Source organism: Polyodon spathula, chromosome 4 (genome assembly GCF_017654505.1).
Source record: "Polyodon spathula isolate WHYD16114869_AA chromosome 4, ASM1765450v1, whole genome shotgun sequence".
Lineage (NCBI taxonomy): Eukaryota > Metazoa > Chordata > Actinopteri > Acipenseriformes > Polyodontidae > Polyodon > Polyodon spathula.
Genome location: NC_054537.1, coordinates 21263573 through 21290390, shown reverse-complemented (window position 1 = coordinate 21290390; position 26818 = coordinate 21263573). Strand labels below are relative to the sequence as shown.

Here is a 26818-nt window from a genome sequence, read left to right as displayed (position 1 = left end):
ATGGAGTTTGCCATTACTGCTAATGCGTGCTCGGACTCTGCTACTGACCCCTGCAAAGACAGCCTTCTGGGTGGTGCTTCCTGCCCATCTGCCTTATCCTGCCCTGACCCAGGTAAGTGAAAGGGATTACTGTGTTTATCTCTTGTGGCCCATTGGGGTTGGCGCAAAACTGGAGGGCAGGGAGTTCCCGCCCTTAGGAGCACTGTGTTCCCGTTGAAGGTGGAGGCAGAGGACAGTCTTCCATCTCTGAGGGTTTCTGGAGATCTTCACTGGAGGTTTGTGTTTTCAATCTAACCCAGGCAGCTCCTACCGGCAGTCTCTGATGGTGGGGGGGCGTGAAAGGACGTGTGTTCACCTTGCTCCCTCAGGATCCATCCCTCATAGTCCCTGGCTGACATAGTGGAGTCCTGGCTTAGTTGGGCCTAGTGGGAAGATGGTGGCACTTGTTTGTCTGCAGAAGTACAAGCCATATTCCTATGGCACCTAAGGATGTCAGTCGGATGCACATTCTTTGGAGGTTCTGTCCCATTGAGTGCCCTCACAGTGTACACTTCAAAAGGGGTATCGGGATAGTGCTACTTTTACTTATCCCATATAGCTGACAGAGATTGTTAATCACTTCGCTCTTGAAATTCCTATCCTGGCCAGAGTGAATTCGGTCTGGGACACCATAATGGGAAATCTACTCTCTGTACTGTACTTGACTGCCTTCAGGTCCTTTGCAGGTACTGCACATGTGAATTTAAAAAAAAAAAAATGTCTGCCATAACTAAGACATTTTCTTGTTCTCTTCCTGCAGGATCCAACATTGTGGAGTCCACTGTTAACACTTCTAGAGGTATAAATGCAAGTCTGGGGATGGACAGCCTTAGCTACACACCACCCACAGTTCTTGCATCACCCTTCAACATATCTTCCCATCTGAGGCCAGTAACATCTATCCTGCGAAAGATACATCGATCTCTCCACTCCCTGGTCATGAAGTTGTTTTAAAACTTCATCCTTCGCACCAAAGGCAACATTTGCCACTGCTTCTCTCTCTGCTTTTCCTTCTGTCACTTGGTACAAAACTCCCAGGAGTGGATGTATTTTATGTCACTGCTTCTGCATCTGAACCATCTGGTTTGACTCAGCATGGTATTATGAGGAGATGAGAGGCCGGTCCAGCTTCCAATATTTAAAAAATCCCTAATCCTAAATTGGAAAATGCCACGTTTAAGTGGTGACTCCTGAATCATTGTATTACTGAGTTGCACAGGCAGCACTTTTTTTTTCCATAACTTAAATCTGTCACTGACAGCACAAAACATTACTTCTAGAATAGTGTACACTTAGCTGAACTTTTCAAAAAAACCCAGAAACTATGTAGTCAGCACTTAATTTTGTGGTCAGGGCCACACTCGTTCAGCTCTGCATTTTCTTTATGAACCATAGGTTCACATCTGGAGTTATTTTAGCTCTTTCTTTTGTAAATTGGTTATACTCAATTTGCCACAAGTGACCCTCAAACCCCTTCTCTCCTTTATATGGTATTTGTTCCTTTTGAATGGAAGGCCTATGCAGCCAAAGTAATTGGTCCTTCAATCAAACCAACTTCATTTCTTTGGGGGTTCCCCACTGATGATGGAAATGATAATGAGGCTTGGGAACCCTCTGATATGGAAAATAGTGAATTCTGGCAAACTCAGATATTTTGGAGGGAAAGAATACCTAATATTATAGCCCTCTGTGATCAAATTGAAATGTATGAACTAGTCCAGAACCATTACTCCCTGTGGGAAACTCTGAAAAGGGTGTGTGACAGAAATACAATGAGTTCTTGTTGTAAATCCCCCTCTCGACCTGTGAGGGTGCTAAATAGCGAAAGGAAAAGTATGTAGCCGGGCTGGCCTGACAGTTCATTTCCGAGGTCAGGAAGTCAGGCAGCCTGGATGGAAGCGAAACTCTGTTGCAAGAACATATTAACCCGGAAGGTAAACAAGGTAGCAGCTGCAAGCAATAGACACAGCTGGAATCGTTTACCAAGGGATCATACGGGGTAGCATAAAAGGGGCTAGTGAAACGCTAATCTTTTCCTTCGCATGGGTTGTATACAAAAACCTGGAAGGACTGAGAGCTTCAGTAGGAACTGCTGAAGAATATTCATGAGTGTTTGTTTGTTTGTGCATATTAGTAATTGTCTAAACACATCACGGATCTGTCGCTTTTGGGCCAGCACAAGTCGGAACTGCACTGCATGAACTGTCACCAAATAGCTTCTCTAGCACACTATCTCTCTCTGAACTATGCATGCAGTTACTGCTGGACAGCTGAGATTTTAAGCTTAAAGGCTGTTGCCCACTGCGTCTGTTCCGTCATTTATCATCTGTTATCCGTAAAAGCCGTGTGTCAATCCATTGCACACTAATGTGTCAATATCGTACTTCAGAGTGCTGGTATGCAGTGGAGGCTTTGTAGTAAATATACCTAGTGTCAGTATTTTAATAAAAAAATAATGGCGTTCTGTTAATTCTTACATAACTTTGAACACAAACATGTTAAATGTAATATAAACTTGATGATCAACAAACACTGATCATAAACCACTTTATTATTTAATGCACTAAGATGTAAGTTAAAATGTTTCCTAATTATTACATTTCTAATAGATCTATAATAACGTTGTTACGCAATACATAAAAAAAATAAATAAATAAAAAAACACAATATTACACAACTGCATACAGTTGCCATAGTATAAGAAACCATATGACCAATATTTTATTTCAAACACTCGTGCTTGTTATAAATATATCTAAAGGTTATATATCTAGTAATGAGCTACTGAAAAAATACTTTACCATAAGGACATTCTACTCTCTGTGTATGGAGCCACAAATTCCAACATGTACTGCTACTCTTTTGTGACTGTTAAGCCCTGACCACTCTTGGTTGTCCGGTCACGCTTCTTTCTTTGACATTTGTCTTGCAGGTTACGCCATCGTTTCTTTACTTCCTCGACACAATTGAAATAAAGACTATGTTTGTTAGAACCAATACTGCACAAAATCCACTTGTTTATATATGCTGTTAGTTAATAATTTCATGTTTTATAGTACATATCATACATGCCCAAGTCCATGGCAATGTCTTTCCATATGTTTCCTTTATAATCTTTGTTGGATTTATCATAAAGTAATTTTTGTTTGGCAATACACAATCAGTTTTTTTTTTTTTTAATTTTGTTCAGGGAACTGCAACAATCCACCTTGTTATATTAACCCTGTGTGGTTCAAGGGGTGGAACTAGGCCCCCTGTGCCCTATCATCTTCCCTCAATTAAATGTACTCTATTGAACCCGTATCCCCCTTCACGTAGTTGTCTTTCTTTTTTCGTTCCAAATAATCAAATTGATTATTTGGAATACAGAAGAACACTCACCCGCAGCAATTTTCTTTCTAGAATCAGAAAATCTGATGGCGCCCCCTCTATCCAAATCCAGAAGATGAAATGGCTAAAGATTTCCGCCTGGTATCCTGTTTTATCCTATCAACTTCGACTACGCTCAACGCTGACCTTCCACATCAGCCACTGCGATGGTAATGAACTCGATCATGCAGCTACTGTATCCAGTATTCGGACAGCTATAGAAATCTTCCTTGGCAAGCATTTCCAGTGTGTCTTTATTAGATTGACACATTCACAGAATCCAGAATGCTCTGTTGGTAAAGGCATTTTCTTTTCTGTTGCAATCTAGTACTCAAGCAGTGACTCTCCCATAGCTGGTTCAAGCCGTCAATATTTTTGCTCTTAGACTATGTAACAAGATCCAGTAGCACAGATTATCTTTCTGTACTTTTATAATATCTAAAGACAGCAAGCTTTTATTCAACTCTCAATGATGCCCTTCAGTGCACAATCGCCTGGAATCACTCAATATCAGCATTACCAATTCTGTTTACTTTCTCGCCATTGCAGGAGCCGTTACACAATATCAGAATGGGTAGGTGTGGCAAAGTGGTTAACTATGTGCAGGTGAAGGTAATGCAGCAGTGATTAATAAACAGATAGACAAGGATAATCAGGTGCAATGTTGTTTAATGGTTTTTTAATCCCAATGGCCTGATGACAAAACAACAGCATATAATAACAATGAAAATGAAGCAATAGAACAGCATATATTGCTTATTTGTAACCCGCGGGCTGGCCCTAAAATAAAACCAGTTCATCCACACATAACACACACACAAACACAAACACCAGTCCACAGTGAGTGATTCAGCCCAGGATACATGACATCTACTCTCATCCTTCAACTAGATGATCCTAAACCACCGGCTAGAGGACTTTTCTCAACAATTTATGAACTAAAATGGATTTCCTTAACCCCTTTCAATCAAGATTGGATTCTCGCTTTTTATTGTTACCAAGGACTTTTTCACCATCAAAGCCTACTTATCTGGAATCCAGCATCAGTATTATACGATATCCGTTCCTTCAACACTGCATACCATTCCAGCTGTTCGTCTTCTCCTGCATGGGATCTTTAAGAGCTATTCACTATCTTTCCTTGTTTGCCATTTTTACTGTTCTCAAATATTGGAAATTATCTGTTTAACCACTGAACGTTTCAAGCAAGCCCTTTGTATCTAAACTTGAATATATTCATTCCCCCTATTCAGAACTTTCAGATCAAGAAACACACACTGCTCTCTTTGGACCATTTTAATTTGTAATTCACATTTTCCCCAAGGTCAGACATTTTACATTTCAATTTACTTGCTCTTTCATCAACAGCAAAAAAATTTGATTCCTACATTAATATTTAATCAGAAGCTAGAAAAGCCATTAAAATGTTGTCAGCTCTCAATCAGCATTGGAATGGCCTGTCTATATTCTATGATGATTTCATTTCAACACCTCACAACCTGACCTCACAACCTGGTTTTATTTACAAATGCTTCATTTAAGAGATTTTGAGGTTTTTTAACAATCAATGGATTTCTTGTACTTGGTCAGTAAAACCTATCACAGCATCTAAAATCCTCAGCTCTTCTTGAAATACACCCATCAGTCACAGCAACACATACATGGGGCCATCTTTGATCAAAGAAATGAATACTTTTCTTGTGCAAAAACAAATATACAGTTCACATTATCAATAAAGGCCATTCCAGTTCACCTGCTATTATGCAATTACTGAGGCAGTTAACATGGATTTCACTATCAAATTATTTTCTAATCCAAGCAAGCTATCTACCGGACATTTATAAAAATGCTGCTGTCACTCTTTCTCATTTACAGATTTCCAGATTTTAGTCTGGTTCCTACAGCCCTCCAGCAGTGACATCCCAGTTCAGCCAAATAATTTTCAACTGAACCTATCTATCAGCAGACTACTCAACACAGTACAAGCATACATGTCTGCAACACTTGCTACTTCCATCACCCCTCTAATTTTACTGGCTGGACCACCTATTGATTTTCTGTTCCCAAAACAGGATTAATCTGACTTCATTTAACTAGAATTGCAGATGGCTTTAATAGTTCATGCCAAGAACTTTCTACATCTGACACCAGCTACTATCAAATCCAACACCAATTTTGCTTGATGTCTATCGCTTCTCCAACTATACTATCAATCCCAGTTGTTCGTCTCGTTTTGCGAGGAATTTCCAAGTGCTCTCTGGCTCCATCTCCTGATCGCCTGCCTATCTCTATAGACAAGGCTGCTTTTCTCCATTTGACGATTTGACAGTGGAAACCATATGCCTAACAGTATTTTGGGTTTTTTGAGATACTCCAAATATACAGTTGCTTCTATTTCCAGCTTTCCTATTCTAGGTATCCGCTGCAGTGACCTGAACCTCATTCAGGATTCCTATTTCATCCTATTCCTTTGGATTTCAAAAATCTATCAGCTGTTGCAAGAACAATGTATTCAGCTTTCAAAAATTCTCCTCTATGCCCATATGCTTCCATGCTGAAATACATTACAGAATGTAAACCCAAATCTCCTGCTGACCCCCTGTTCATCAATGCAAGCGGGTCTGTTTACTCAAGGCACTGGTTTTCTTCTCAGCTCTCCACTTTTCACACCAGAGTCTTCAACCGCAATTCTACATTCTACGCATTTCTACTGCATACGTCATTGGAAAGCGCCGGGTCTGTACTTTTAAACAAGCAACATGTAGGTGAATTTTACAGTGCCTGAGTATTATACACATAATGTTTGGTGTGCTGGTGCACCAAAATGAATGGGGCTGAGTTTAGAGAGATAATATCATTGTTGGTAGCCATACTGGGACTGTCTCACAAGCATTACCGTTGTCGGTATTTCAACCATGGCACAAAGGCACCCTCTTGTGCTTCAAATAAATCACTCACACTTTTCACAGGGACCCTGCATTATCTTGGCCAGAAGTGTATGCTGAATGTCCACCCTGTCTGTGATTTTTTTGAACCCAGTACATACAGGCAGGAAATTAATGACAAGTCCTCCGCTGTACAGATTAGAAACCGGTATGAGACAACCATCCAAGTTGATATCCCTCAGATAGAAAACTACTGTGCAGAATCATTTAATATAATACATTTTGAGATACCAAAAGGAGAGATAAGAAGTTTCATCTTTCTGGGGGATTTTGTGTTTTAAATTTATAATTGTACTGAATCTTGCATGTTTGTAACCAGGACATGAGAATGGAATGAGGCTGGCTTGGAAACTTTAGCTACACTGATAAGCAAGCTGGCTGGATGACCAACTTTGACTCCCTTGGTGCAGGTGTAGTGGAGGCTAATTTGGTATAGTTATTGTGAGCATGAAGAGATATTGTAAGCTTGAAAAAAAAAAGTCAAGGTCTGGAGAGCCTGTCTTGGTTTCAGTGAGTCTATACAGTTGGTCATGTTTGTTTTTTGGTAACATAGTTAAAAAAAAAAAAAAAAAAAAGACAAACTTTTAGCAACTTGAAGTTTATTTTTCATCTGGGTGATGTATTAATTATAACAGCGATAGCTGTTTGTGATAAGACTCACTCGCACTTATATCTCAATAGAGATCTTGAAAGTGAATAGTCTATATCAGCGGTCGACAAGCCTTTTTGTGCAAGAAAGCCAAACTGAATGGTAATTTAGAGCAAGTGGTCTGTAAAGAGCCAATCATAAATGCAAAATGTATGTACTTTAAAGTGTAAAAAAATAATAATAATTAATTATTGCACTTACAGTGCGATTCTTTAATGTGACTTTTGCTGCTGCATAATTTTGCTCATTTCTTTGAAGATTTATATTCATGCAAACATTCATGCTTTCTCCTGTTAATCTTGAGCGCACATTGTTTTTGAGGTGATTCAAGTCACCTTTCTCCTCCGTGCACCGAGTGCTAACTCTATACTTCTTTCAGTCGGTCAGCTGTTATAATTCATGACTCCCCATACAACCCACCCCAGCTGTTAACCATAGACTAAGATATGACAATGTTAGGTCTCACAGGAGTTAAATACTAATAGCATGACCAACACAAAGCCAGTGTGGAAAAGGTTATTTATGATTTGAGGGGTAACCTTTGTTGAATTTAGACACCTTTAATTATGAAGCACATACATTACAGGAAATGAGGGAAAACTGTGCTATCACAGTAGAAAAATAAAACATGGAAATTGGCAATAAGTACTATACCCTAATTCCAATGTCCTATGCACATCCTTTTCTGGTGACACTTTATTTGCCACAACATTTTAAGGATATGTACAAGCTTAGAATCATGTTCTAAAGTAATTTACACAGATCGTTTGATAATAGTACGCATGATGTTTTTGGCAATAATAATCAAGCTCAATATATATCCAGTCAAACCTCAGAGAGGTAAATTTATTTATTTTTTTCTCTCTAGATACAGCAGTTGTATATATTTAGCAGGGCTGACTTGAAACCAAGAACATGTCCAAAGTAAGTTTTTATCTTTCATCATACTTATAGCGTGTATATATATATTAGATATAATATATATATATATATATATATATATATATATATATATATATATATATATATATATATATATATATATATATACACACTTTATTTAGTAAACATAAACTACACTCACAAACTCTTGATGTAGACAGGCTTCTGTAATGAAGATGAGGGTTTCTTGTTGTTTACTGTCTCTGCCTAACCTGTGGCTATTTATTTCAAACTCGCATTATCACGAGAGTGAGTGAGCTTCTCGTTAAGTCATTTCTGGTGTCACCATCCTCTTCCTCACTTCCCATCTACCACCAAAATCTACAGTGTCTCTAAACGGCCAAAATACTACATATATAATTAAGCACAAATGAATTGAAATATACTGCGTACATTTTTCTAGTTATAACAATAAGTCCTGCGTTAAACTAAAGTTTATTACATTGTTAATTCCCAACTTATATACAGCCCTAATACAAACGTAGAATATAATTCTGCTGCTATTTAATTCTACATTTGTATTAGGGCTGTCAATTGATTAACATTTTTCATCGGTTAATCTATGGGCATTAGTTGATTAAATCGGTAGATTAATGTGTCCACATTTTTGATAAAGGTAATGGCTGTCCTGCATAGTAATACTTCTAAATCAATAGAATCTAAAAAAAGATAATCCCAATGGGAATTTAGTCTTTTCAAAACCATTTTTTATTTTTTTTTTTTTAGTAAATGTAACAAATGTTCACAGAACAACTGTTCATTCGGACCACCGTCAACACATACCTGAAAACACAAGAGAGCTGAGCTGCGTTTACTGTTACAGCTAAATATTTGGCTTCCTGGATTTCTCCTTTTTATTGCATCTAGCAAACCCTTAGACACCAAAGCGACGAAGTTGTTCTGAATCTTGTCAGAGAACACTGTGGCTATTGACAAGTGATTGCTTAACATGCTGTCATAGAAAGTATCAGAGAAAGTCATTCCACAGAGTGACCTCTATTTGAGGAATTGGTGCCTTCATCTTCCTTTCTGAAAGACAGTTCTTGCTTTCTCATTGTGATGTGTTGTATTCCTACTCTTCTGCTTATCCATTAGAACATAAATCCAGGGTTGTTCAAAAGTTTTGAGTGTAACTTGGCTTGGAAATGACTTTGGGAACGTTCATGTTTTTGTGCTGACTTCTAGATATTTTAGATTGCTGTAGCCAGTGCTGTTCCATATCACCTTTTCTGAATTGAACAAAAGACAGTTCCAGCAGTATCATATTCTTAATTGACAGCTACTGGTAAGCCATGGATACCTTTAGTCATTTGAATGTTGGAAGTGGTGAGTAGATCCCTTCACTTCCTGTGTCAGTTTAAATTTTTATGGTGTGTATACCTCTCTTTTTTAACAATATCCAATTTTTTCTGAGAAAGTTATTTTTGAAAATTGATTCATGACCAAATCGACTACCATGACTCTGTTGTCTGATGACACATTTTTTTTATTCATAAAAACTAAATCTAAATATTACTTTGACATTCTCAATAACGCTCTATAATAAGATCTGTTAATAATTAATAAGAACACTGTAAAGAATACAACTTTTTGCTTTAATATATTTAAACATCTTTAACACTAGAACCTCTGCGTTTCCTTACTACCTAGAACAGCCAGATATGTCAATTTGATGTTAATGAAAGAGAAATACAAACTATTGGATACAACTAATATATTTTATTCATAAACATCAAATATAACATTTGCATAGGAGATACTCTGTATTTAAAGTAAAAATTAAACAATTTTTTTTTTTTCAATATTAGTGCATATAATGGAAGACAAAAAAAAAATAAAACTATAACACAGTAAATATTTCTAAAGAAATTATTTTCTAAACAGCTGTGAACTTGTATATTTACACACAATAGTGTACAAATGAAAAAATTTTTTGTCAAGCAAAAAGCAACTTTTTAATTAATACAACACAGAAAATATGCTTCTCAACTTTTCCTGTGCATTTACCACAAGCTGGTCTTTCACAAACAATGCAGACATCAACAGTTCCATTTCTATTTTACTTAGCTTCCTGACAATTTTTTCTCTTGAGTATGGCAGCGGGTGCAGCACTGGGTGAAGGCTGAGAGGCATTTGTAAGCTGCCTTGCCCATCTCTCGTTGAAATGCTTCTGCCGAAGCTCAGTGGCTATCTGCAAGATGAAGTCTCATCTGCTCATATTGTTGCCGGTACAGAACAAAAGCATTGATGGATGTCATGTCCAAAACATTGTAAAAGACAGCCACAGGCCATCGACAAGAATACATCCGTGCCATCTGGTCCAGAATGTTCTCTCCAAACTTCATGGAACTGTAGTACTCAACAGTCTCCGGTTTTCTTTTTGCAGCGGTCCCGATGGGACACTGTGCTGTGCAGATGACTGAGAATCAGTACCTTTTTCCTTGGCTTGCACCTGTAAACACTCAGAGTGGCACAGTCATTCTGCCTGAGGAGTATAGTGGAGTGCAATGGTGCGTGCAAGACTTGAGCTGATGGTGGTAGCTCGCGTCTTGCCTTGTTGACAGTTCAAACCAAGGTGTTTCTTTTTTTTCTCTTCAATTCCCTGGCCAAATTGATTAACGTGAATAAGTTGTCAGTTGTTACGTTAAAGCACAACATTGTCTCCCAGTCTCTGGTGAGCAAGCCTAGTTTCATTCTTTCCCAGGCACAGGAAACATTTACCAGGTACTTGGAATCCACGTCTGCTGCCAACCAGAATTTGATTCCAAACTTGTCAGGTTTCTGGTTAGGTTCTGGTTTGTGTAGGCAATGCTGTTTTTGATGAAGCTGTTCCAAACCTTGGAAACCAGGGTAAAATCTATCGGTCTCAAGGCCGGCGCTCTTGTTGCTTTCAAAACAAATTGGAGGAATCACAAGACATCTCGAAAACGAATACCCCACTGTTCAGACCAGTAGCTTTTTGCCCTCACACACGCCGTGAACATAGATGATTGCAATAATTTATTCTAATTTCTCAAAAGACAGTTTCCAGGAATCACTTTTTGGGTCTCAGTGTGCCTCCGCTACTAGACATTTTTTTTTATTGTGCAGCAGCAGTGGCCTATCAATCAATAAATTTAATGCACTCAGTGGGTTATTGATGCTGCATTTTGGAAATAATGTTGGACCAGAGGTTTCAGTAAAAATGTTTTCAGCAGTACATCTTCCCAAAGCCATACCACTAGGATTTAAAATTTCCCAAATATTACTGTCTTTCACCATCTCCCAACTGCCACTTCGCAAATACGATGCAGCTGGTGTCACTGTCCTTGGTGCTGCTGAAGCCTGCTCACCAACAGCTGCCGCTGGAGACTTCACACGTTCGATTGATGATTCCCTGATAAAGCCTCTGCCATGACCACGACTTGTACCACGACCTCTACCATGACCTCTCTGCCTGACCTGTGAACTGTGATAAGTGTGAGTGGTGTGTTGAATAAAGCAATTGTCCAAATATTTCCATTCCCAAACACATCTGTGTTTTTAATAAATAAACTAAAAGAACCACCCTTCTACCAGCAATGGTATCGGGGGGAACACTGCTGGTTGCAGACCAAAACAAAATAACACTACAGAATAATCCCCACTCCAACAGTCCCATGCATAAAAGTGTGCTTTTAATTCATAGGGTGGTGCTGGTGTCCTGTGTTGAGGGTAGTGATCTGGTGATGCAGGTTGGCTCCGTGGCTGCAGACGCTGGCTCCATGCTCCTCCTCTGCAACAAAAAAAAACAAACAGCACGTAACAAAAGAGAACACAATACTCTGGCTGGTGATTACATTCTTAGTGTAAGGCAGCGTACTGACATAGCTGCTTCCCCTTTGTACCCATACACTCCTCCCTGCAAACAACCTGTCGCCATGGTTTCTCCAATAGAGGGCCGTCCCGCAGCTGCTTGCAATGGAGTCTTTCCGGGTACTTGCAACTACGCGCCCCTCCTAATATGGTTACCTTCCGGTTTCCACCTACCATCAAGGCAGTCCATCTAGGAGGCAGTATACCACTGTCCTTACACGAGAGATTTACAACATCGATTCTTTCTCTTGCTATCACAAACCTCCTTTGAGTCATTTTGTTGTTTGTTATAATGTCTTAATAATACGCATATGAATGAAGTGAGTGCTACACACAGCATAGTATAATGATGCCTGTTGTTTTCCCCCTCTTCAAAGGCTTGAGCTCATGTTATGTTGTGATTATATGTTTTGTAATATTTGTTAAAATGACGCGCCCGGTGATTTTAGGTATACATTTTTATAGCATCCTTATTTTTGTGGTTCAGACACTCATATGCCGTCACAATGTTTACTTCATATATTTAGAAAAAGTCAAGGAAGGACAACTGCATGGCATGCACCAACACAGAGTCATTTAAAATTTAAATCCCAAAATGTCAAATTGATGCGTATGGTGGTTCTAGTATTAACTCCTGTTGTTAAACTGTATTTTAATGCTCTAATGAGTGCATTATATCTAAATACTGCCACATTTAAATTCTTTATATTAATGGTTAGACACTCAGCCATAGATTGGGTTTATACATTTGGGGGCCTTTAGAGTATAGACTTCAATGTTTCAAAATGGAAAATACATATGAACCTGATATATAATATATATATATATATATATAATATATAAGCTTATATATATATATAGTATAATATATTATATATATATGATACTTTCTTTTCTACCATGCTAGAATAAATGAATGTACAGTAGAGCAATCTAGCAAGTTCATGGAATTTATATTGGCAACAAAATGAGTTTCCATTTTATAGTAAAGCTGAAAAAATACCCACCGTTTGATCTTGAAAACAAACCACATCAGAGAGTCTGAAAGAAATTCAAGAAATATGTTGGGGTTTTCCAAACTCATTTTTATCCTCCATCTGTTCCAACCAACTGTGTTATTTGATTTTGGGAATAGCCAACTAAAAGGCTATAAAGTATCTAATGCAGTACCAAGTCACCCCTAAAATACAATGTAAATGTTTTGTTGTCACTTTACATGGTGTCTCTAACTACACTGTAATAGTATAGTAAATCCACGTATTGCTGTGTAGTTACAATGTAATAATTTACAATGTAATTTACAAATGTAATTTACAAAATGAAACATTTCAGTTGCAAGCATCTTTTACTACTATACAATCACTCATTCTATGACAGTGTAAGTAGAATGTATTTAGAGACACCATGTAAAGTGTTAAAAAAATTACGGATAGCATATTCTGCATTTTCTCAAAGCAGTACTTTTTGTCTCTACAAATTCCTTGTGCACTGCGGACAAAGAAGTTACTATAGTTTTTATTTATATCCACATATACTGGGACATTTTCTCTGAAGCAGTTTTGTTCTCCATTTTCTCTTCTGAAGGGAGTATTACTCCCTACTGTAAATAAAACTCATCCTTAAAAAAAGGGTAGAGGGAGGGATGATGACATTTGTGGCAATATAAAGTTGAGAAACCCAGTCATTCGGATATATATATATATATATATACACAGTGCCTTGCAAAAGTATTCTGACCCCTGACCAATTCTCTCATATTACTGAATTACAAATGGTACGTTGTCTTGTGCTTGGGATCATTGTCCTGCTGAAAGGTGAATTTCTTCCCAAGTTTCAGTTTTTTAGTGGACTGAAGCAGATTCTCTTGCAATATTTTCCTGTATTTTGCCCCATCCATTCTTCCTTCCATTGTAACAAGATGCCTAGTCCCTGCTGATGAGAAGCATCCCCACAGCATGATGCTGCCACCACCATACTTCACTGTAGGGATAGTGTGTCTTGAGGCATGGGCAGTGTTAGGTTTGCCCCACACATAGCGCTTTGAGTTTTGTCCAAAAAGCTCTATCTTGGTCTCATCTGACCACAAAACTTTTTCCCACATCGCAGCTGGGTCACTCTCATGCTTTCTGGCAAACTCCAGTCGTGCTTTCAGATGGTACTTTTTGAGTAACGGCTTCTTTCTTGCCACCCTCCCATATAGGCCAGTGTTATGCAGAGCTCTTGATATGGTTGACTGGTGCACCATTACTCCACTCCCAGCCACTGAACTCTGTAGCTCCTTCAAAGTGATTGTTGGCCTCTCTGTGGCTTCTCTCACAAGTCTCCTTCTTGTTTGTTTGAGTTTTGAGGGACGGCCTTTTCTTGGCAGTGCCTGGGTGGTGTGATGCAGCTTCCACTTCTTGATTATTGATCCAACTGTGCTCACTGGGATATCCAAACACTTGGATATTATTTTGTACCCTTTCCCTAATCTATGCATTTGATTACTTTATCTCTAACTTTTGTAGAATGCTCTTTGGTCTTCATTTTCCTTCAGATTCACAGCCTTACCAATGATACTTCAACAGTGGGGTTTTTATCCAGAAAATGTGACAGCAACTTTAATGGTTCACAGGTGGAGGCCAATGGTAAGGTAATTTTGTCCTCGTTAGGGCAATTTCTTTCATCGGTGCAAACTGGGAGCTTCCACAGCACAGGGGTTGAATACTTATGCAAGCAAGATATTTCAGTTTTTTATTTTTCTTAAAAATATTTCCCAACATAAAACCAATGTCACCTTACAATAATTGATTCTGAGTTTCAGTGTTTAAAAATAAAATATCAAACCGAATAAAATTTCAATGTACCATTTGTAATTTAGTAATATGAGAGAATTGGTCAGGGGTCTGAATACTTTTGCAAGGCACTGTATATAAACAAATACAAAAAACAAAGCATACTACAAAGGAGGTAACAACATAACTTTGCCAAATACAGTAATATTACATATTTGCCATTATATGTTGTGCTTTGCAGACTGGCAAAGTTTGTTTTCAATGGTTTCCCACTAGCAAAATATGATGAGGAAAAGCTGTTGTGGTTGGACTCCTATAGTTCTCATTTGTTTTCAAATAGTTTGTTTTCCTGAAATAAACTGGTCCTCTTTTGGCCTCATTTTATTATAACAATGTGTGGTTGGGTTCAATTAGTAACTTAAATCAAAGTTGGTTTTAAATGATAAAAAAGCCTGACAATTTCTTTGTTGTCAAGTGGAATATCATATAAGTATAATACAATATGAGGTATACAGTATTTAAATGACCTTAATGCCACAGCTCTACAGTGGACCCCTGTATGTTAACATAGGGGTCTATAAATTACCCTTGAGCAAATATACCAATGTGATTAATACACAGCTAAAAGTTAACAACATTAAAATCCACCACTGTTTAAAAATAAAATAAGTCTCTATGTCATATAATAATATAGTTATATGACGTTATAAACTTCATGTCTAGTCATAATACAGCCTCATCATTCTATAGTTTATGCAAATTTGGAAAGCTCCAAGATTAGGCAACAGCAAAACAGATTATAAATATAAATCATAGACACGGTTATATATTATATACAGAGCTTCTTGGACGTTTTCACAGTTTGTTGTGTTACAACCTGAAATCTTGATGCATTTTTGATTTACACAACCTACTCAACACTTTCAATGTGTGGAAAAAATGGGGTGGGACAAATCAATTAAAAATAAAAACCTGAAAAGTCTTCATTAGATAAATATTCACCCCCTTTGCTATGACACTCCTCAATAAGCTCAGGTGCAACCAACTGCCTTTGGAATTCGCATAGTAAGTTAAATGGAGTCCATCTGTGTGCAATAAAAGTGGTTCACATGATTTCAGATTGAATACACCTGTCTCTGTAAGGTCCCACAGTTGGGTAGTGCATTCAAAGCAAAGATATTACCATGAAGACCAAGGAACTTACAAAACAACTCCATGATAAAGTTGTGGAAAGGCACAGATCAGGGGAGGGGTGTAAAAAGATTTCAAAGGCACTGAATATCCTTTGGAGCACAGTCAAGTCAATCATTAAGAAGTGGAAGGTATACGGCACCACCCAGAATCTGCTTAGAGCAGGCTGTCCTCCCAAACTGAGCAACCAGGTAAGAAGGGCATTGGTCAGAGAAGCCACCAAGAGGCCAAAGACAACTCTGAAGGACCTACAGTGTTCCATGGCTGAGATGGGAGAAACTGTATGTGTCAACAATAGCTGAGGTTTCCACAAATATGGCCTGTATGGAAGAGTGGCAAGAAGGAAGCCATTTCTGAAAAAAAGCCCATGTAAAATCCAGCTTGGAACATGCAAAAAGGCACGTGGGAGTCTGTAAAGATGTGGCAAAAGATTTTGTTTTCTGATGAAACAAAAATTGAACTATTTGGCCTAAATGCAAAGTGCTATGTCTGGCGCAAACCCAACACAGCACATCACTCAGGTAACACCATCCCTACTGTGAAGCATGGTGGTGGCAGCATCATGCTATGGGGATGCTTTTCATCGTCAGGGACTAGGAAGCTTGTCAGGGTAGAGGGCAAAATGGATGGAGCTAAATACAGGCAAATCCTTGAGGAAAACCTGTTTCAGTTCGCAAAAGACCTACGTCTGGGACAGAGATTCACCTTTCATTAGGACAATGACCCTAAGCACACAGACAAAGCAACACTGAAGTGGCTTAAAAACAAGAAAGTGAATGTCTTAAAGTGGCCCAGTCAAAACCTGGACTTGAATCCAACTGAGAATCTGTGGCAAGACTTGAAGATTGCTGTCCACCAACAATCCCCATCCAACTTGACAGAGCTTGAACAATTTTGCCAAGAAGAATAGGTGAATATTGCATGATCCAGATGTACAAACCTGGTAGAGACTTACCCCGAAAGACTCACAGCTGTAATTGCTGCCAAAGGTGGTTCTACAAAGTATTGACTCGGGGGGGGGGGGGGGGGGGGGGTGAATACTTATCTAACCAAGAAATTTCAGTTTTTTTTTTTCATTAACTGTTGTTTCACAATGAAAATTCTGTTGTCTCTTCAAAGTGTTGAGTAGGTTGTGTAAATCAAAGGAAAAAAAATTCAATTTAAAAGCATCAAAATTTCAGGTTGTAACACAACAAACTGTGAAAACGTGCAAGGGGGTGAATACTTACTATAGGCACTGTATGCTACAGTATAAATAGGCTTTGCATATTAGATAACATGTTAGCAAGTTGTGCTGAAGGTCAGTTGTAAATGGGCATTGACAGGTCCACTCAACACTGACAAAGGAGGTTAGAGTGCATCAAGTTAGCAGTATGCATTCGTAATTGTCGAAATGTAAGGGCATTACTGAAGCTGCTGTTGAGTAAATAAAGAAGGACATCTCAGTAATACGACTAGACAAACAAGTTCTTTCATTTCAAGACTGTCAGGCTTTGCTTTTTGTTTGCAAGGTCCTTTTGAACATCTATCACTAGTCTAATTATACTGCCTATTTTACAACAGTACGGAAATAGAAAAAACCAAAAACCAAAAACAAATAAGCAGTCATTTTTATTCCACTTTATTCTGAATGACAGTCCCTCCTGTACATTTTTTTTTTTTTTGAGATGTCTAAGGAATTTAATTAAAAGGCTATGGCTATTCTTTTTGTCAGCTGCTATTCATTCAAATCTTTTCATGTAAGAGTAAGTTTAGAAAAGTAATTCTGCTCTTCTTAATCCGGTCCCGGGCCATGATATATATATATATATATATATATATATATATATATATATATATATATATATATATATATATATATATATATATATATATGCATTTTTAATTTGTAGTGAGCAATTATTTTACCTCCAATTAGAAATTCCATCTGTTTTGAGTAAACTATTATCAGATGTACCTCATTAAAGCCTGACAAAGTGTGATACAATTAATTTGTTAAATGTCAAACAAAAATGACTTTTTTGTATTTGTGGTTGACCTAACATTTCCTCAGTCCTTGAATATCACAAGTTACGATTTCTTTTTTTAAAGATTAGTGTCCAAAGTAACTTTTTTTTTCTATCACATTCATATAATTGATATTTACTGCATTTATGCATTAAGATCAAAGAGTGTCTGGTTCAACAACTTCTGAACGTGAATTCTGTCACTGGTACGTGTAGTGTAAGAACCACTGGGCACTTTCATATTAGCTGAGAGAAATAAACGGAACGGTATAAAAGTTAAATGTTAATCAATTTCCTTGATGTCTATTTATTAATCTCGAAACTGTTGCATAGCGAGCCTTCAAAGCGTGCACTTTTTCACGACAATGCACAACCTGTTTTGGCATATTGTTTAATTATGCTCTTGGTGGTTAATTTTGGTAGGTTTTTTTTTACATCTCATTGCATCAGGCTTATCAGGTATATCAGATCAAATTCTCTCATCTATTCCTCATTACCCGTTCAACACAGTCATATGAAATTTCCTACAAATAAATTAGAAATGGGAGGCTGTGTATGGATGAAAGCTTTGGAATATTGTAGAACATTTAATGTTGGCTGTTCGCTGCACTGCATATGCATCCTGTTGTGCAAAGTAAAGAAGAATACCATAGGTATTAAATATATATTAAGTTATATTAAGTTCCAATGTATCCTTTCCATGCTGGTGCCAACCCCACAAATACCTTAGGTGTGCATACACATATTTTCCCTCACCAGTTAGAAAACAAACTTTTTTTTTTTTTTTACTGATCCTTACAGACTTATCTCCTTTATGTAGCTGAAATATTAACAACACAAAACTAAATGCATTTTTGTGATTTTTAAATTACTGAGATGTGGGATCAGAGGACCTTTAGAACTTCAATTCTTGCTGTGTCCATATTTTAGTGTTTGTCACTCAACATATTCACCTTGACAACATGGCTAATTAATTAATTGGCATAAAAATTAAAAAAAAAAAAAATCCTAGCATAATTGGTGATGTGACAGCCACATCCTGCATACAATTATTTTAATTGTATGCAGACCAGATTGTTTTGTACAGCATATTATATTTCTATCATCTAATTGGTGCCAAATTTAGTAATTTCTGCTCAGCTGGGACAAAAAAACAAAACAAAAACAGCAAAGGCAACATGTTTTATGGATGAGCTGAAAGTCATTATCTTAATAATATAGTGTTGACTGTAATATTATGAAGGGTTTTATTTTAATGCAACTAAAATGAATCATCTTTAATTGCAATATCCATGAAAGCTAATAACTTAAGGTGATTTAATAGTTTTGATTGGTTGATCTTGTATGCAGTTTTCCAATGCACCATGATATTATGTTATTGTCTTTCACATTTATGGAGAATAAACATACACCATTTCAACCGCAGTACACACATATATGCCAGGATGCCTCAGCTGTGGCTAAGCACTGACTGAATTGCAATCAGCTAAACGGACACACAAGTCAGTAGTTTAATGAGCTCAGGCCTGTATAAAAGGACAGGCTACACAGCCAGTCAGGGACTATGCTGAGGTGAAGAGCTGTGGGTACATACTTTGAGGTTTACTGAATTCTTGGAATGCAAATTAATCTTTCTTTTTTGTGGATTGTGTTTACAATCAGTGAAACAACTTAGCCAGCTGACTGTTCATAAGAAACTATATCAAATATTTTGTGTACAAGTTTAGATAGTAAGTGTTAGGATCTATGTTGCATGTTTTTTCATAAAGAGACACTATCCTTATTGGGAAAGGACATTGCTTGCAAGTATATATACAGGTACCGTTCTGTTTAAAACTATTCTTTGTTGTATCGACCAACATGGGTAGCAGGACCTCCAGAACTTTGACCAGAACCTATACCATTTCAGAAGGCTTTATCACTATCTATCCATCTATCTAGCCATTTTTTCTCATTTAGACCCCTTACTAACTAAAAATCCTGGTGTCCCTGAATAGACAATCTCTCCTCTTAAATATATGCTAAATATTTTAAAGAGCAAGGCATCTCACAAGTCAAATGGTACCTGGAAATGTTTGCCTTTTTCTAGGAAAGATGTACAACTAGGGATAGGGAGTTTATTGGTCAGACAACTTTCTCATTAAATATCTTGGTATCCCTGAATATAAAATCATCTCCTCTTTAAAAAAAATGTGAAAGACATTTTAATGAACAGTCTCTCCTATAAGTGCGGTGGTACCCCAAATATGAGCCACTTGCTACCATTTTCTCTTCATTTTACCCTCAAAAATAGATTTCTGGCTAAAGACTGCCAAGGACAACATTACATTTAACAGTTATTATTGGTAGTCACCCACAGGAAAATTATTTTATGTGACAGGTAGGACCCTGTCGCTGGTTCAATTGTGCTGCTGCTAACTAAACAGGAAGGCTTGCCTGGCCTTCACAACCACACTCTATACTTAAGGCATGCTCCATCTTGGTCAGTTTTTACCTCTAATGCCTCCATCTGTCAGGAGGCCAGATTTAACTCCTTTTACCATTCTTCACCCTGTGAAGTGAACAGGGTGAACAGAGTGAAGGTCCATCCCAAGAGGTAGTAATGAAGGGCATGCACAGTCCATTTAATTGCAAAGCACTCTTTCTATAACTGCATAATTTATCTCTCTGGGCAACAGCTTACGGCTGATGTAAATTACAGATGCTCTTTCCCTTCCACCTCCTTGGACAGCACAGCCCCAGATCAACTTCCGATGCGCCAGTCTTTAAGATAAAATGCAGGAGCCTGAATCAAGCACTTCTTTAACACATCGAAGACCCCCTGACATTCCGTGGTCCATTTTACCTTCTCGGGTGCACTTTTCTTTGTCAGGTTAGTGAGGGGGCCAGCCACTGATGCAAAGTCGTGAATAAAGTGTCTATAATACCCCACCAACACTAATAGTGACCTGACCCGATGTTTTGTCTTGGGAATGGGGGCTTCCAGTAATGCTTGCACTTTAGTTACAACTGGCTTATCTATCCCCCTTCCCAAGATATATCCCAAATACTTTGTATCCTCTTTTCCAAAGGCGAACTTACCCAGATTAGTCGTAAACCCTGCTTTCCTTATAGATGTCAGTACTGCTGACAGCCTCTGTAGGTTCTCCACCCATGTTGAGCTATAGATGACTACATCATCTATGTACACATCCACATACTCCCTATAAGGCTAGAGAATCTTTTCCATAAGCCACTGAAAGGTTGCTTGTGCTCCATGTAGACCAAAGGGCATTTTGCGGAATTAGAAAAGACCCAGCGGAGTGGTAAAAGCTGGAAGTTAATATTAAAGGTATCTGCCAGTAACCCTTAGTCAGATCAAGTGTGGGTATAAACTGTGCCGAACCAAGTCCATCCAGCAGATCATCTTCCCGGGGCAAGGGATATGCATCGAACTTGGAGTGGGAATTTACCTTTCTAAAATCGATGCAGAAGTGAATGGTTCTGTACGTTTTATTTATTTACACCACCTTGAGTACACCACTCGTTCCACGACAGCTTGATTACACCAAGCTCTAGCATAGCTTCCACTTCCTCCCTTACGATGTCCTGCTGTCATTCTGGTGCCAGATACATTCTTTCTCTCACCCTTACCACTGTTTTTTGTGATTATGGCAAGTTCAGTTGGATTAATTTGATCAGTTTACCATCAGCAAATTGATCTATTAACTTTTTCAGATCTCTTTTCTGCCCATGGTTTAGGTTCTCTCCCAACGGGATGTCTATTTGCTGTTTGGTGGACGTGCAGGGACCCAAATCAGCCTCTGGAGGGAAAGGGGAGGCGAACAATGTCTCTAGGTCTCTCCATGCTTTTAGTAAATTGACATGGTATATTTTGTGTGCCTGTCATCACCCCGGCTGCTGAACTTCTTAAATTGCTGTTAATTAGAAGTTCCATCAAGAAAAACATATTTTAAAGGAAATACTTTTTTCAGCAACTCTGAATTTAAAGTTATTATTATTTTTATTTTTTGGTTGAGTAGAAATAATACTGTACCTTTCAGGAGCAATCTTTTTTATGCTGTGGTGATATTGCCACCTTTGAATTAGTGACACTCAGAAAGCAGACATGGACCCCATGCGCACGACACATGGGCAATATGTTTATACAGAGCACATGGGTTTACTGCTAATACTTGTGGAAACACATCCAATGAACTCTCTGCATTTCCCACAACACAACCTCAGCACCTGAGGTTTTAGGAAATTGCCAGAGTGTTGTATTTATGTTACCATTTCATCTGTTCTTGTCAGGTTAAAAACACAACCCACACAATTTTTCGAACCTTCATTGCTGTGAAATTACTGTTGACTCCACTACTACTACCACACTTTTTTCAATGTACATTTGAAGACTACTACTAGGAACACTAATATGGTCTGACAGAAATCCGTCTTCCCATATAATCTGTACCTCTGAAAAGTTTTAATGAATCTCACCAGGACAAGGAAATATTGCAGTACAAGAGCAGCCCCCATTATTTCTTAGTGGAACTTTTCCTTTTTAAAGGTGTGTTGCAAATGTTCTTACCTGTGTCATTTTCAATGCTCCCCTTATCATTGAATGCTACCCTGCCCAACACATCAGGGTCTATGTTAAAAGTCTAACCTGGATGCAGGAGAGTTGTGGGTGGTATAGCATTTCTTGACTTCTGTGACTTCAAGCTGCACCACTGACGTTAATTTAATTGTATTTTTTTTTTTTTTGTAAGGAACCTCCTGTTTTTGTGGTTTCAAGCTTAAACTATAACTATTTTTTAATGTACCCTCATAGCAAATAAACAGCTTATTTTTCTTTTCTTGTTTCTGATTCTATATAAATGTTATCCTCCTTCTAAAATTAGACTTACAGAATACAATACAAGAAAACTGATTGCTCTTTTGGAAAGTTATTCAAGGCATTCCAGCATTAAAAGACTGTGTCTAGAGAGTTTGCAAACGGATGGGACCACTTCTCTGCTCTTGAGGTTATGGGGCCTTTTTAAGTAAGTCTTAATAAATCTATCTGTAAATAGACCAGAGGCTTAGCTCAACAAATCATGTGACTCAGCATAACAATGCTCATAAATATATAATAACGTGCCATAACATGCCTAGAAATTCCTTGAATGCATGCAGACTGAACTCTGCATGGTGACCATTTATGTCAAAATGGAAATTTGCTTTCATCACTATTGTAGATTATGATCCTGAGAGATTATATTAATTTATTGTATGCTAAATTGATTTTAATTATAGGTCAGCTGCTCTTTTATAGCTTGGTTTTGTTGCTCTCACATTAGATCTAATTTATTAAACTATTAATGTGGGTGTGGGTGTCTGTGTGTGTAGGAAGCATTGAACTTATGTCTGGCCTTGTAAGTTACTGAGAGAAGAGACATTGTTGGAAGGAACAACATGGATGACTAAACCTTTTTTTATTGACTCACAGACATGCTTAATGTTCCTTTGTAAGGTATTATTAAATAATTACAGCAATTTTTGTAGTGTAACACATCCTACATTTAGGCATAATATTATATTGGTTGCATATTATCAGCAAGATAATAAAAACATTATTCCTACTTTTTTTAAATAAAGAAATTAAAACATTCATATTTTTCAGTGCAAGATTTCTTGCAAGACTAAAGAACACTTTAGCATTTAATTTGGCCAGCCCCATATTTAACAATGTTTGACAAGTAAAACCACCAAGCTAATTTTCATTCATTTGTCTTTCAGTCTCAGGTTATACATATCTGCTTTAATAATTACTGTACACTATAATGTATCATTGTAGTTTATTGTGATTTTTTTACACCAATTACAACTAAACATTTCTGTTGCATGCATATGGTGAACCAAAATAGAACAGAAAAGTACCTTTTCTTACTTCTCCCATTAGATTTTAAGGAGGGATTTTCCTTATTCGACAGAACTCCCAACTGTGGCACGAAAATCACATATGCTCAGTGCAGTGATATCATGCATGCTGTTGGTCAAAACCCAACCAATGCTAAGGTCCACAAAGTCCTAGGCAGGCCAAAAGCAGAGTGTAGATAGACCACTTAAATTATTTCCTCATTTTTATTGACCTTGTGTACAACTTCTTGTTTTTTTCAGAAATAAACATCAAGATGTTAGATTTCGAGACCTTCCTTCGCTTGCACCAACACATCTACAGATTGAAGAGCAAATGAACATTTGGGGACTTTGTGGAGGGCCTGAGGGTGTTTGACAAGGAAGGAAACGGAACCAACATGGGGGCTGAGCTTCGCCATGTATTGGCCACACTGGGTATTGGCCATATTTTTTAAAACTTATTAGGTTGTGCAAATTGTGAGGATCCACACAAGAGTTACATTGGCTAGAATAATAGTTTTCCAAGCATGACACTTTCCGTTCCACTCTCTTCACATTTGGTTACATAAGGTATAGATGGTCATTACATTATAATATGCACAGAGGAAATCACCAGCCGGTGTGCCGATTGATGGGTCACCATAGGACTCTAAGGGAAGTGATGAGCAGAGACACAGGACTGCTTCAGGTGGTTGGTCAGAGAGAAGCTACTACTACTACACTACTGTACTTGCTTGGTTGTGTTCATTTTTTCTAATCATGCTTCTCTGCTGGCTAAAGTTTAAAAACAACCCAGGAACTCCTGTCTCAAATGCAGAACAAAATCCATCTAAAGCAAGAGCAGTAGCATCTGCCAATGAAAATGTTATTGAAGCCACAGAACGACCAAAAAGAAAACCTTATCACGTACGTGACGCTTCAACACAAGCCAAAATAGCCAGCTACCCTACAATCAATGGAAATGCTGGCGTCGTTGATAAGTTTTCCATTGAACTGGGACATAGCCTTAATGAGTCTACTGTAAAACATTTTAAAAAACTATATGTTGAAAACTTGAAGAAAGGCGATGATGTGTCTGAGTTGCCTTTTCAACGCCGTGCCTGTCCTGTCATGCTAGGTGAATATGACAAAAACGTATAAAATTACTTGCTTAAACATAGAGCAGCTGGAGGCGTAGTCAATCGATCAATTGCAATAGCGCCAGCAACTGGAATTTTAAAACACAAGAAACCAAGCCGCTTATTTTTTGCACAGTCATCAAAACATGTTTGGCCTAACGCATTTTTTGAGATTAATACAAAAAATACCACAAGCAAAAAGAAATTACATCGCACATGGTATGTCTTCTTCAATTACTATACTACACTTAAATATGTGTTTTAGATTTTAATTTAATATTTTTATTAATTTTTTTTACCAGTTTGAATATGCTTGAGGCAATGGTCGTGTTTTTTTTTTTTTTTTTGGCACTTTTTAAAGGGAAATAAAACAAAAAGTGTCAAAGTATGAGTATTGTGATTATTATTTAGGTTTACCAGAGCATTTATACATCTACCAAATACAGAAAGACAATGCTTCACTGTTGTGTATTTAATTTTACAATAAGTTGAAAACTGCAGCGTTCATGAGTACCACAGGATGTTTTGACAGGAGTTCTCCATAAAGGCAGAATCGCCAGGCGCCTGCTTCACCCACCAGTGAAGTTGATATTAGTTGTGCCTGGGCCATGTCTCTCATGCTATGAAGGAAGGGTTTCTTACAAGAATCAAGGAGACAGTAACAAGGGAATCTATTCCTAAGGAACTGATCATCCACTGGGACAAAAGTTGTGTTTTCTTTTCCCCCTTGGTTGGGACCCAACAAAAAAAACAAAAAAAAAAAAAACCCCAAAAAAAAAAAAGGGGGGGGTGGTTTTGGGTTTTCGGGTTTTGGGGTTTTTTTTTTTCTAACAAAACAAACAATAAAAAAAAAAAAAAAACCCACACAAAAAAAAAAAACACCCCCAAAAAAACGTTTTGTTGGTGGTTATTTTTTGGGGGGGGGGGTTGTGGAGTGGGTTTTGGGTTTCCCCCCCCAAAAAACAAAAAAAAAAAAAAACCCCCACCCCCCCCACCAAAAAAAAAAAAAAAAAAAACAAAAAAAAAAAAAACCATTTTATTATTTGGGTTGTTTTTTTTGGGGGCGGGGGTTTGGGGGGTTGGTGGGGGGGGTTTGTCCGACACACATTAAGAACAAAAACAGTTGTGTTTTCTTTTCCATTTTAATTTTGAAAGTGTTAGTGGTAGCTTTTTCACTGTATAGCCAGTGTTTATAATTTTAGTTACAATCTTTAATACAGTAAATTATGAGTTTAATTTAAGCTATCAATTATAGCTACCCCGCTGCACTGTAGCAGTAGAAAGCTTACATTTTATTATTCAGTGCTAAATCTACAGGCCCAAACCGCAAACTTTTCTTGCTGTGAAAATGTACCTTGAAGGTCATTAGCGAAATTAAGTTGCCTCAAAAATGTATAGTTTAACAGTAAACTAATAACCAACTGCACAATTCCAATAACTGTATTAGCACACCTGCAATGCATTTCTCTCCTTTGGAACGTGGGGTCTCCAAAAATCCTAAACCCTCAAGGTTCTTACATAAATTAAAAGATAATGTGAAACTGTTTAGGTTCAGTGTAGAATATGTTTCCAGTAGGAATCGTGCATCTTTAATGAAGATTGTTCTGACACAGGAGAGAAAATGTCAGAAAATGAGATTGAGCAGCTCATGGAAGATGCCAATAGATGCATTAACTATGAGGGTACATTATATGAGGGTCATGCGAATCACATGCTTTTTTTCAAATATATAACATTTTAAGTATATTGTCTAATATTGGTATTTCCTCCACTATGATTTCAAGTTTGCAAAAGTGTAATACATTGTGACTCCTAGATAACATGTTAGCAAAATAAAACAAATTGATGGAAAAAGAAATGTAAACTCTATGAATTTTATATAAGTGTAACCTCTTACCTGGGTTTTAAGATGCTGTTTATTTAATAGAAGCAGTATGTGTGTGTGTGTGTGTGTGTGTGTGTGTGTGTGTGTGTGTGTGTGTGTGTGTGTGTGTGTACAATGAATACTTAGAAATAACTACATTTTTGTTATTTATTTTCAGCTTTTATCAAACATATCATGGTTGGTTAA

At 37.6% G+C, this 26818-nt stretch overlaps 1 pseudogene; it reads left to right on the top strand.

The window, feature by feature from the left end:
• On the top strand, nt 1–26818 carry LOC121313898 (annotated as a pseudogene).